Here is a 14,264-nt window from a genome sequence, read left to right as displayed (position 1 = left end):
GTTGACTTATTGTCAACATAGTAAGTCGTTCCCAATGGGAAATACAGAATCTAGAAAATCGCGTGTGCTTACTGTCACATGGTTCATTTGAAATGTCATCATGACACAATCTAGAATCACTTGGTAGAGGGTCCTACATGTGATCCTACATCTTGTTAATAGTGAAGAAAGAGACCTGAACACTCGCATGCATGCATTTGTTTATTTCTCTCTAGTTTTGACCTCTGATTTGATATAACTAGTTTAAGTTTCTACTGCCTTGACTTCTCTGCGATAATGGGATGTTGTGTGGAATTGTCAACCAAACATACCCTTTCTTCATTAAGTGCTATTGACAAGATATTTATCATGACAACAGGAAACAAAACTAAGAAAACATCTCATTTTACTCACTCTGCACACTAAAGACACCACTCACCTTAAAGATGAAATCATCCACTGCAAATATTTAAAAGCTCTCTTCTGAAGGGAATTTTGGAAGAGAGCTGTATTGCAGCTCTTGAGAACTATACTTTAAAAATATCTTTAAATAGGTAACAATAGTTGGCAACCATTCATGCCCAGTGTTCATCTGATCTCCTATTTAGGAGAAAACACTTTGCTAGAACCTGTTGTGGGAAATATTAAAAAAGAACCTCCAAGTTCCTGTGCTCCATCCAGCTACTCTCTGCTGCCAACTCTCCTGCTGGGCTGGAGCTCCTGAGTTCCCTTCTCTGCCACACCAACCCCAACCAACAACCATCCACCCTGCGGGTCAGCTGCCACAACACCCAGCAACCTGGTAAAAACAAAACTCTAGAAACTTATAACTAACAAGTCAGATTTACATATCAATAAATTCTCACTACACAAGATGCCCACACAATTTCAGGGCCAATTGATAATGGTACAAGCTGCCCACCTAGATTAGACAAGTTATCCCAATTATTCTATCCTTTATGATATCATATCTACCTGTGGCTATTTAAAGCCACACTGGTTCAGGATCTTCTTCCTGTCCGTCTGCCTTTATCTTGGCTTCTCTTCCTCCCCCTTTTGTCGTTCTTTGTCCTTGAAACTCTTAGCTCCACCTCCCTTTTCCCTCTCCAATCACAGGCCTCCTACTGCACTAATATTTTAATGTAATTGGACAGGGAAAATCCTTGCAATGAGAACCTTACCACTGCTGAGGAAGGAGGTTTTCCCTAATGCATACCTTCTAGCCTTTTTCGTTTATCTAAGGAATGGTAAGCAAAACAAGTTCTGTAAGGCCATAGTTCACACATACTTCAAAAGGTGGAGACTTGTTTCTATGACTTTAGATGACTTCTGCTCCTCTGTTCTTTATTCTTATAGGACTCCTATATCATAGTGTGAATTGCAATGGAAACAGATAACTTCTCCAAGGAAAAATATTTAAGGAACTGTGGTCATTAAGGGAGAAAAGGAGAGAGCACAAGAGGAGTGTGTGCGAAGCCTTTGTTATCTGCAGCTCCCTGTCAGGGCATCATGAAACCTGATGCTGAGTGTTTACCTACCTGGCTTCTCATTACCTCATTTGTAGCTTCCTGCAGACAATTTAAGTAGTTACAGTTTACATACCAAAGCACAAGCTAGAAACAGATGAGATGACACAGGTGTTAGAATTCAGACAGTAAAATTTAAAAACTGTGATTGGTACAGTAAGGAATGTAATGAAAAGGGGAATTGTGTAAGAACAAGTATATAACATAAACGAGAAAATTTGAAGACTCTAAAACAATGCAAGAAATCAAAAATGCTGTGACAGAGAGAAAGAGTGCTTCTGATGAACCCAGAACCACACTGGCCTGGAAAAGAATCTGTAAACTCCAATATAAGGTAACAGAAGCTTTCTAGATTAACATGCAAAAGGAACATGCAGAACTGAACTAGGGACACAAAGATCACTTTGGAATATAAGGCATGTACTTAACTGGAAAACCAGAAGGAGACAAAAGAAAGGGGTGGGGGGACTTTTCAAGCATAACATCCAAGAGCTTTCCAAAACTAATGCCAAACACTCCACAGAAGTGGAGAGATAAGATAACATCAAAAGGCATAAATAATTAGTGAATCTCTCAGCCCGCACCAGAGATGCTTTCTTCTTTAGTGGATGGCTAATGATGCAGAGATTCACGACTGACCAGTGTGCAGGGACTAAGAGACTATGGAGCACACAGCTGTAAATATATAGACCTACTTCCTAAATTTAGGGATTAAGAAGGGGCAAATATAGTGAACAGCAAGAGGACATGACAGGCTATGACTGCTTGCATAAGTCAGCAAGAATTCAGCTTGGATGAGGAGGAGCTTAAGGACTCCCAATTCTAGATAAGGACCTGTAGGCAACTGATGTGGAGGGAAAATTGGTGTTTTGTTTTCTTTTTTTCTTTTTTTAGGTATGTGGTCCCTGAGAGGTTACTCAGTCTCCAGTAGATGGCCCCATACTCATGCACATACAGGCAGCAGTAAGAACAGAGCAGGTTTAAAACAGAGCACATGAGCAGAGGACGGCCTCTTCATACATCAATGAGAAGAGAGGCCATTGATCCTGTGAAGGGTCACAGTATAGGGAAATGCCAGGTCAGGAGAGTGGGAGGGGGGCTGTCAAGCAGGGGGAGGGGAGATGGGATAGGAGGTTTTCAGAAGGGTAATGAGGAAAAGGGGATATCATTTGAAATGTAAATAAAGCAAATATCTAATAAAAAATGTTTACCTGAAAATAAGAGTATATATTCTATATTTATTCTGTAAAATTCAGTTATTCGACATGTGAAAATATAATCATATTGTACATATTAATTGATTACAGTTGTTTTTCAAAAACTATGCTCACCTTACATGTTTAAGTCAAGGCAATCATATCTATCTCTTCACATATTATCTACTATAATTAAAGCTTCCAAATTATTTGTTCTAGTTGTTAGATATGGGCTGCGTATCATTTGTGCTCACTCTTCTATGTAATAACACATTAGAATGTCCTATTCCTGCATAACAAAGGCTTACTCACTCCTTGTTGATTAGCTTTCATATAGCTCTAAAAATATAGTATTTAATAAAAAAAACAGCACATAAAGTTGGGGGTGGAAAATTGGGGAGGACTATATGGGAGGAGTCTGGATGGGGGCTAATTTGGTCAAAGCAAGTTATGTGCATGCATGAAATTTTAAACAATAAAAAGGGAAAATAAAGGATAAATATAACAAAGGAATTAACCTATCCCCATTAAGGTCTCATAGCATGTTATATTCAAACTACAGGAAACCAAAGACAAAGAATAAATCTTGAAAGAATGTAAAATGGGAAATACTTGAGCTAAACATAGACCAGGACCACAGTAGATTTCTTACCCCAAAGCAATCTCATCTGTAGGCAGCAGAATGAAACATTCAATGTTAAAAGAAATGGCTATGATCTGCAATTCTATATTTAGTGAAAGTATTCTTCAGAAGTAAAGGAGAAACAAAGATTTCCTCAAATGAACAAAAACTGAGGAGATCTATTTCTGAGAGACCTGCCCTGCCGGAAATGTTCAAAGAATTCTTAAGGAGAAAAAAAATCAAAAACAAAGCAAAGCACAGATTAGAATCTCAGGTCTCCATAGAAAAGGAGAGAACACTGGAGAGGGGTAAGTGAAGGGAAAGAAAACACATTTTTCTTTGTATCTAGGAGATGATTATTTAACTGACAAACTTGTGTGTGTGTGTGTGTGTGTGTGTGTGTGTGTTTCTTATAGAATATGGGCAAGTGATTGGTAGTGTCACGGGGTGGGCAGGGAGGAACTGTGATAAGGGGTACTCCACACGTGACATATTAACTGAAGGCAGGCTGAGGCCAAGTTTAAAACACACATGAACACTTTAGGGAAAGAATTACTGTTTTGTTTTTTTAAGATTGTTTGTGCTTTCATTTTTGAGGTTGGGCATCACTGGGTACCTGCAGTTGGCTTTGAATCTATGATCCTCCTGCACCATGAATGGGTAGCTAGGGTTATACATATGCTACCCATATGTATAGAAAGGAGAGAAAAATGAATCTCCTTTAGAAAGGAGAGAAAAATGAATCATGCAAAGTGCTCAGCTAATGCTGAGCTGGATTGGGTACTGAGGCCCCACTGATAATCTACACATTTGGGAGGCTTAGGCAGGACCACATAACAGTACAAACAAATAAACAGACAGACAAACAACCCCAGAAGTAAAGCAATAAACAAACACCAGAACAGAAGAAAAAGGTGTGGAAGAGGACCTAATGCTAAGCTGGGCACTCACTTCCACCTAACGGTGAAGATGGGGGCTGGGAAAGGAAGGCCAAGGCTCTCCAAACCACTGAAGAATTAAACTACTACTTCAGGGCAAAATATATGCATTTAGAGTCCTTCATTGTGACTGTTTTAGTGCATAGTTGCTTTGGTCAGTGACTGCTTTTGCCAGAGAAGACAAAAGAAACACATTTCACTCCATCTTTCTACATATCTATTCAGCATTCAATGCACATACGTGTGTATGTATGATCTACCTAGCTAGCTAGCTATCACCTATCACAATTATTATTATTATTATTTTTACTAACTCATCTGCCCAAGTTTCTATCTGCCTTCCTACTTGTCTATTAAGTGGAAGTACATGGGTTCGATAAGGTAGTCTTCATTCACACTCCTGTGGTTTTTAATACAGAGCAATCAAGTAGGTAGGCAGGGCAGGATGTCACTGGGGAGCTTAATCTATACCCAGAGAAGCTCTGGCGCATGCCAAACTATGCAAGAGCGGAAATAACATATTTAAATGTCAGGCTATTTTGAGATTTCTCAAGCTTTAATTAAACTTGCCTACAGGTTGCACGTTTGGAGTGCTTGATGAGTTTCTGAACGGAAGAAATAGTCTGTCTGCCAGATGGATTTTGCCCAAACTCTCTCAGCAGTGTTTTAAATAGCATCCCCCCCCCCTCTCTCTTCTTATCCACAAAACGCTTCTCCAGCATTCCATGGGTGGAAACTTTTACTCATTAAATTGCTTAGTAAGAAGGCCCCTCCCTTAATATCCACACTTTCTTGTAGAGTTTCCCAAAGACTCCATGCAAAAGGACAAATAGCTGATACTACAGTCAAATGTCAAAGGATTAAAAAGAAAATTGTACTGAGGAATAGTCAAGGAAATGAAGGAGCTCATTCTAATCCTGGACCTGGACCTGTTCACGGCTCTTTAGTCCTTAGATAGCTCAAGGACTTTTTTTTCCCTGTTCATCCATGGAACTTTTAAGTCCCACAATGTGTTCAGACAAGGCCGGGCAGTGATGGCGCATGCCTTTAATCCCAGAATTTAGGAGGCAGAGGCAGGTGGATTTCTGAGTTCGAGGCCAGCCTGGTCTACAGAGTGAGTTCTAGGACAGCCAGGGCTACACAGAGAAACCCTGTCTTGAAAAAAAAAGTGTTCAGACAATGAGAGGGAATGGAAGAGACACACCATCAAAGCATGATATCACTATGTGAATAAGTTGCCGGATTAGGAACTAAATCACCATTTCATGTACCCGTTTATGAAATATCCTAATCACTGTTTCTGAAAACAGAAAACTCTTTTTTATCTGCTGCAGGAATCTGACTATCCTTAAAGGACTGGCTTTGCGTGGTTTTCTGACATTCACTTATGAAGAAGGTTCAACTAGGGAGATTCTTACTTAATTATGTTTTTAAAATGAATTAATTTATTCACTTTACATTCTGATCACAGCTTTCCCCTCCCTCCTGTCCATCCTTCCAGTCCCTCCCTCTAACCTCCTTAATGAATTCTTAACCCTCATTTGTTATATGTGATTACACACTCAGAGCTGGATGCAGGAACTGAAATAGTTCTGTGATCATATCAGAGACACAGTGTATTCAGAGAAAAGTCTGCTACCAACTTGGACACACACACAGAGAGAGGGGGGGAGGGAGAGAGAGAGAGAAAGAGAGAGAGAGAGAGAGAGAGAGAGAGAGAGAGAGAGAGAGAGAGAGAGAGAGAGAGAGAGCTCTTGCCTGACATTCATGTATTAGAAAACCATTCCTAAATTGAAACATTGATAGTATTTTGGAAGTGGAGCCTTGGAGAGCTAGCAAGGACATGAGGGCAGGGCCTCCCATAAAATAAGGAGTGTGCAGTAGGGTGTGGTGCCACACACTTAAATAGCACTAGGGAGATAGATCACAGTGAGTTTCAAAGTAGCCTGTTCTTCACAGCAAGTTCAAGGTTAGCCATTGCTACATGGTGAGAGCGTGCTCAAAAAAGGGCAAAAGAAAAAGTTTCTTTTTTTTTTATTAGATATCTGCTTTATTTACATTTCAAATGTTATCTGCTTTCCTTCACACCCCCCCCCCCCCCCACAAAACCTCCTATCCCATCCCCTCTCCCCCTGCTCACCAATTCCTCCCTCCAATTTTCCTGACCTGGCATTCCCCTACACTGGGGCATCGATCCTTCACAGAACCAATGGCCTCTCCTCTCATTGATGTCTGAAAAGGCCATCCTCTGCTACATATGTAGCTGGAGCCATGGGTCTCTCCATGTGTACTCTTTGGTGTTTTAGTCCCTGGGAGCTCTGGGGGTACTGGTTGATACATATTATTGTTCCTCCTATGCGGCTGCAAACCTCTTCAGCTCCTTGGGTCCTTTCTCTAGCTCCTCCATTGGGGACCCTGTGCTCAGTCCATTGGCTGGCTGTGAGCCATGGGTGTTTTGACCCACTTTCCAATAAGGATCAAAGTATCCACACCTTGGTCTTCCTTCTTGAGCTTCACGTGGTCTGTGAATTGTATCTTGGGTATTCTGAGCTTTTGGGCTACTATCCACTGATCAGTGAGCACACACCATGTGTGTGCTTTTGTGACTGGAAGCACCAGCATGCTTGTTCTCTCTTCTTGTGGCATCTTGGCCATCTTATGATTCAAAGTTTCAGCAGATGTTACTATTTAGACTTCACTGCTTGGAAGAACTTTAGAGATCTGAGAGGCAAAATGAATTTCTGCTCCTTGCAAGTTATCCAGGTCTGGGTATTTTGTTACAACAACAACAACAATAATAATAATAATAATAATGATGATGGCTAAGATTCATCATTCATCATATGTATATATGTTTTCATGTACATATACATTTGAAATATATCCTAGCATCTTAAACTGTGGCCTATGACCCTATATTTGGTCACATAACTGAATTGAGTGGTTGTGAAAATTTAGCAACAAGAAAAGTTGTCTGACCACACAACGTCAATCAATTGAAAATCAAACACAAAATTATCAAATCGCATGACTTTACTGGTCAGTTTATGCAACACTGGCAAGTGCTTGCCAGAAACATCTCTTTCAGATTCAAAGCAAAATTGTATATTGTGAAGTGTCATGTTTTAACTGTTCAATCAAAGCTTTATGCACCTATCAAAACATAAGGATTTAAGACCAGAAAACAAACCATCACTACTGCCATCATTTCTCAGTATCTAAATTAGTACTGTCTTTGAGTACTAGTTTGGAATACATTGGAGTACATTGGAATATTTGATTAAAACATTGATGTTTGAGTTATATAAAAACTTTTCAATGAATTTAGGATGGGATTGGACAGAATTTTCAAGATTTCTTGGAATATTCATAAACATATTTTTGTCACTTTGTGTTACAAATTTGCACCCTCAAGAACTGATGAATATAAAATTGCAATATTCATCAACTCTAAAAACAGTGTAGATGCTCTCTCTGTTATGGTATCAAATATTCAGCCAGAATTTAATATTATGCAGGAATAAACAAGAACAAGAACATTTACCTCACAGATATGAAATGTCCCTCTACTTTCACAAATGGTAAACATTATATGTATAACAAAAATTGTTTGTTTTAGCACAGGTGATATTTTACCATATTTAAACACTAGGTAACCAAGTTTCAGGGAGACTCAATTCATAGACCAATGTTATATCTATACAAATAGGTCACATTATTTGAATGGAGTTTTTTAGCTTTCTCAAGGCATTCTTACATAAAAGTAAACTGCAGATAATCAAAAAGATGATGAATTAGAATACTAATTATAAGGACATTTAGTTGCATCCAAACAATGTTTTTGTTTGTTTGTTTTTCGATTCATGGAAGTGAACGATAGTGCATGACTATAATCTTAGCACTTAGAAAGCAGAGGCAAGTGGATCTCTATGAGTTTGAGCCCAACTTCATCAACAGAGAGAATTCATTGCTAGCCAGGAGTGCAAAGTTTATGTATAAATAACTATAACTATATACATACATATATGCATACATATATATTTTATGATTACCAGTAAATATTTGATTAGTGTACTGATTTTGTATACCTACATATATTTGGTGATGTAAAAATGTCACAGGCCAAAGGGTAAAAATACAGTGTTTAGTGTGTACAGGTTGTTTTTTTTTCCAGTAAGTGCTGTAATACGCAGATAGTCCCTAGTCATTTACTTCTTTCAGGCTTTGCATCAGGGCTGCCATGTATGAAATTACAAATTGTGTGCTGAACGAAGTACAGTGTGGTTGGAGACCCCTGAATTTGTGCAGTGCACAACCTACTCATCTCTCTCTAGTAGACTCACTGTATTCAGGACTACTCAGAGTGGACGACAGACTATAGGAGCAGACACTGCATGTAGAAATGTAAGGAAAACAATGGGAACATAAGTGAAATTTATTTAAAATTTACATGTTGCTGCAGGTTATTTTTTTAAATTTCACATCAAATTATTTATACTATAATAATATTTCTTGAAGATGGGAAGAACTATCTCCTAAAGGACTTAATAAAAATACTGCCCTGTGAGGTGATGAAAGGAGACATATTCTCTGAGTTGGTACAAAGGCACGTGTAGAATAGAGTATCAGTGATATATATATCTTGTTTGCACTCTGCTTGAGCTTGCTTCCTTGTCATGGCCTAGGGTTAGGGTTAGGGTTAGGGTTAGAGTTATAACCTGCACATCTATCAACAGAAGAAGAAATAGCAAATGTGGTACCTGAGCCTCTGTAGTGATAACCCCATCTACTGATACAACAATTCATCCACAAGCACCACCAACCACTGATCCCTCCAGGGGCTGTGATTGCTGAGGTGCTGCCTCCTGCTGTCTTTGCTCCCTGTATCATTAGCTTTCAGAGGGAGCGTATATATATATATATATATATATATATATATATATATATATATATATATATATGTGTGTGTGTGTGTGTGTGTGTGTGTGTGTGTGTATGTATATATGTGTATATGTATATATGCATGTATATATGTATATATGCATGTGTATATGTATGCATATATGTATATATGCATGTGTATATGTATGCATATATGTATATATGTATGCATACATGTATATATGCATGTGTATATGCATGTATATATGTATATATGTATGTATAAATGTATATATGCACATATATATGTATGTATATATGCATGTATATATGTATACATGCATGTGTGCATATATGCATGCATGCATATATTCATGTATGTATGTATATATCTATGTATGCATGCATGTATGCATATATGTATGTATATATGTATGTATATATGTGTGTATGTATACATATCTATGTATGCATATATGTATGTATATATGTATATATGTATGTATATGTGTATGTATGTGTATGTATGTATATATGTATGTATGTAAATATATATATTGTTTTCAAAGATGATTCAGTAAGAGTACTGTGCTAAGTCCCTCAGTATAATGCATTCTAGAAACCCAACTCCTTTCATGTTGTTCTGCAATTATCCATGAGACCACTTACAATATTTTGGGAACTAAAAATTCTCATGCATTGCCTTCCTTTGATGGGATTATCTTTTTATTAGTGCAATTCTGGAGATTGAAGCCAGGACCTTGAATATGCTAGATAAGAAATCTACCTCTGAACTACAGATCCAACTCACTATTAAGCTTTAATAAGTAGGTTGTGGTTTATGAGATCATATATAAATAATTATTATATTGCATGCAATCCTTTAGGAAAGGATACGTAACTCACTATAAAATTGAAAGGGAAAAAACAGATATAAATGAAGAATATGTAAAGAAATAAAAATAAAAAGAATATGTAGATATGACATGCAACATAATGAGCTGGTTGCAAAGGTATAAAGATGATTAATAGCATCCTCAAACTATTTGTAGCTAGGAGAAGAGTAAGGATATCTGAAGACAGTTGGATCAGCAAATATTAATGCTATTGATAACAGTACCATTCCTAGTTAACATTATCTAGTGCTTACTGTGAGCCAGAGTGAATTTGTGAGTTGTTTTTTGAATTAATCCAATTAATGCTTTAGAGTCCTGTAAGGTAATTATGCTTCACTGGCCACATTTGTCCGAGGACAACAAGCAGTTTCAGAGAAGTGCTTCCACATAAGACTGGACCACGAGTCTTGGCATGAGGTGTAAATATAGTCTGCTCTCTTACACAACTCAGAACTATTAATGCTTTGATAACTGCAGGAAATAGAAATGTTTCTAAAATAAAGACTTTTCTAATCTTAAATCTATTTTCTCCTGTATTTCCTACAATAGAAATAAAACTTATTCTAAATGTCATCTGCGAGAAAGCATCATCTCCATTGTTGAGAGACTAAAACTTTTAAATATTTGTTCTCATTAAGCAAATTTCCAGCTGGGTTATATCTGGGGACAGGAGCTCAGATCACCTCTGGACTTTTCCCGGGACTGTGTTAATCTTGTCAGGAAACACTTTGTTCCCTGACAACTTTCCAACTTGACTAAGAGTACATTCTCACAAAACTTTTGCGGTGAGCAAACATCAGAGGCTGTGCTGGGGTCACCTCTGCCTGGGTGCTTTGCTCTTTACAGAAGCTTTCATATTCACCAAGTCCATGCTAAATGGCAAGCACATAGTAGCCTAGATTTAAAAAAAAAAAAAACATTTGAAGAACTTCTGTGCACTTGAATTTTTAACAAAGTCAGAATTCAGATTTCAGAGCTCTTGAATATCTGGTTCTATTTTTTTTTTTCTGTCAGGTCTTGGTTTCAGAGAGGAACTGGCCATAGACAAGGATGAGCAAGGAAGAATCTGGGTGAAGGGTTAGGAGGAGCGGAGAGAAACAGCAAGATGCACAAATCACTCTATAACTTGAATAATAATCTCCTTTCGAGTGTCAAAGAAATACCTCACAAGCCTACTTTGGTAAGAAAACACTTATCAAATGAGAGTACATTAGTCTGTTTCTTTGGAATCACAGTGATTAACAATTTCATTTATTCATATAAAGCTTCTTGTTTCAAAAGTGCTTTTCTTTTCAAAACTAAGCTACTATGTTTTCTTGCTTAATGATATCATTATTTTGGCTCAGTAGCTTCTTGCCATGGTTAGGATTTGTAAAGTGAATTAGGCTAGGAAGATGGCTTGTTCTGAAAATATAAGGACCTGAGTTCAAACTCAGCATCCACGTTAAAAAAACCAAAACCCCAGGGTATGAACAGGCAAGACTGAGAGTGTCTGTAACCCTGGCACTGAGGTACAGAGATAGGCAGATCCTGAAAGGTCACTAGCCAACTAACCTAGCTGAAAATGTTCAGTGAAAGACTGTCTCCAGGCAGTCAGGAAAAGTGACCAAGGAAGATACTTAATGTCCTGTTCTGGGCTCTGTTTGACAACACCTGGGTGCATGCACTTACACACTTGTGTGTCTGTGTCATTACATCAACACACACACACACACACACACACACACACACACACCCCACAGCTTTTATCATAACAGTCAAAATCCAAAATGAGAACTAATTTCGAGTCAGGGGGTCTGTCCTTGTTTGAAAATTACAGTAATTTTGCTTATCCGAGATTATTTCTGTGTTTTCATGGTTGTAGTTAATATCTTTATGTTGGAGTTTTCTTTTTTGTATCTTCTGTGGGGATGGATTTGTATGTAGATACTGCTTAAATTTGGATTTATCATGAAATGCTTCATTTTCTCCATCTATGGTGATTGAAAACTTCACTGAGTGTAGTGGTCTAGGCTAACATCTCTGGTGTGTTAAAAGTTGCAGCTAATCTGCCCAGGCCCTTCTGGCTTTTATAGTCTGAATTGAAAAGCACAGGGCCAGGTTGATTCAATGAAGAATTCTTCCTTCAAAGAATATTCCTCAAATTATTTCATAAAATAGGAAACTGAAGGAACATTGTCTAATTTTGTTTACAAAGCCACAGTTACCCTAATATCTAAACTACTAAAAAATCCAACAAAAATTATAGACTAATTTCCCTTATCAGCATAGATGAAATCTTTCAATAAAATACTTCTATATTTACATTTCAAATGATTTCCCCTTTCCTGGCTCTCCCCTCCCCGAAAGTCCCATAAGCTCTCTTCCCTCCCCTTGTTCCCCCATCCACCCCTTCCCACTTCCCTGTTCTGGTATTGCCCTACACTGCTGCACTGAGACTTTTAAGAACCAGGGGCCACTCCTTCCTTCTTCTTGGTCATTATTTGATATGTGGATTATGTCTTGGGTATTCCAAGTTTCTAGGCTAATATCTGCTTATCAGTGAGTGCATACCATGAGTGATATTTTGAGATGGGTTACCTCACTTAGGATGATGTTCTCCAACTCCATCCATTTGTCTAAGAATTTCATGAAGTCATTGTTTCTAATGGCTGAATAGTACTCCATTGTGTATATATACCACATTTTTTGTATCCATTCCTCCATTGAGGGATACCTTGGTTCTTTCCAGCTTCTGGCTATTATAAATAGGGCTGCTATGAACATAGTGGAGTATGTATCCTTATTACATGCTAGGGAATCCTCTGGGTATATGCCCAGGAGTGGTATAGCAAGGTCCTCTGGAAGTGTCATGCCCAGTTTCTGAAGAACCACTAGACTGATTTCCAGAGTGGTTGTACCAGCTTGCAATCCCACCAGCAGTGGAGGAGTGTTCCTCTTTCTCTACATCCTCACCAAAACCTGCTGTCTCCTGAATTTTTAATCTTAGTCATTCTGACTAGTATGAGGTGAAATCTCAGGGTTGTTTTGATTTGCATTTCCCTAATGACTGATGATGTTGAACATTTTTAAGGTGCTTCTCAGCCATCCAAAGTTCTTCAGGTAAAAATGCTTTGTTTAACTCTGTACCCCATTTTTAATAGGGTTATTTGGTTTTCTGGGGTCTAACTTCTTGAGTTCTTTGTATATATTGGATATTAGCCCTCTGTCAGATGTAGGGTTGGTGAAGATCTTTTCCCAATTTTTTTGATACCACACACACACACACACACACACACACACACACACACACACACACACCATCACCACCACCACCACAAATAACAACTGCCACAACAACAAAATGGCAAGAATAAGCAAATGCTAATTGATATCTCTCAGCAATGGTCTTAATTCTCAAAATAAAAGACAGAGTGGGTGCAAAATAAAAGTAATAGAGTAGGTGCAAACACAGGATTCATTGTTTTGTTGCATCTAAGCAACATCAAGGATAAATATTACCTCAGGTTTATGAGTTAGAGAAATATATTCCAAGGTAATATACCTAAGAAGAAAGTGAAGCCATTTTAATTTCAAACACAATAGACTTCAAACCAAAAGTAATACATATGACACTACAAACTCACCCAAGGGGGGGACCAACCTGACATTTCAACTTTTAAAATCTACATCTCAAACACAAGGAAAACCAAGTTTTTAAAATAAACACCACTACAGCTTAAATCACTTATTGACTCTCACATCCTGATAGTGGGAGACTGCTGTATATCACTGTCACCATCAATAAGTCATTCAGGCAAAAATTAAACAGAAATGATAGATACAACAGACAGTATAAACCAAATAGACCTAACATACATACAGAACATTTTATCAAAAGACAAAAGAATATACCTTCTTCTCTGTACCACATGAGGCTTTCTCAAAAATTAGTGCTTACTCAGACACAAAGCATGTCTCAGGGCATCCAGAAAAAACTGAAATTACTTCCTTCCTCCTATCAGTCCACCATGGATTATTAACACCAAGAGAAACAACAGAAAGCTTACAAACTCATGGAGACTGAACAACTCTCTACAGAATGAAAAAGATATAATGACAGAAACAAAGAATATTTCAAGACTTTCTACAGTTGAATGAAAATTAATATATAAAATACCCAAGCTTATGGGGCACAATGAAAAGAGTCCTGAGCAAAATGTTCATAGCACTAGTGCCGACTTAAA

The 14,264-nt window shown here is 37.9% G+C and overlaps 1 protein-coding gene across 1 annotated transcript in view; it reads right to left on the bottom strand.

Moving 5' to 3' along the window:
• The window catches only part of Cngb3 (cyclic nucleotide gated channel subunit beta 3), a 217,912-nt gene that overhangs the window by 4,496 nt on the left and 199,152 nt on the right, over window positions 1-14,264 (bottom strand). The window lies entirely within an intron of this gene.

The sequence above is a fragment of the Apodemus sylvaticus genome, chromosome 3 (assembly GCF_947179515.1).
Source record: "Apodemus sylvaticus chromosome 3, mApoSyl1.1, whole genome shotgun sequence".
Taxonomy (NCBI): Eukaryota; Metazoa; Chordata; class Mammalia; order Rodentia; family Muridae; genus Apodemus; species Apodemus sylvaticus.
This window is presented reverse-complemented; position numbering and strand designations above follow the sequence as displayed.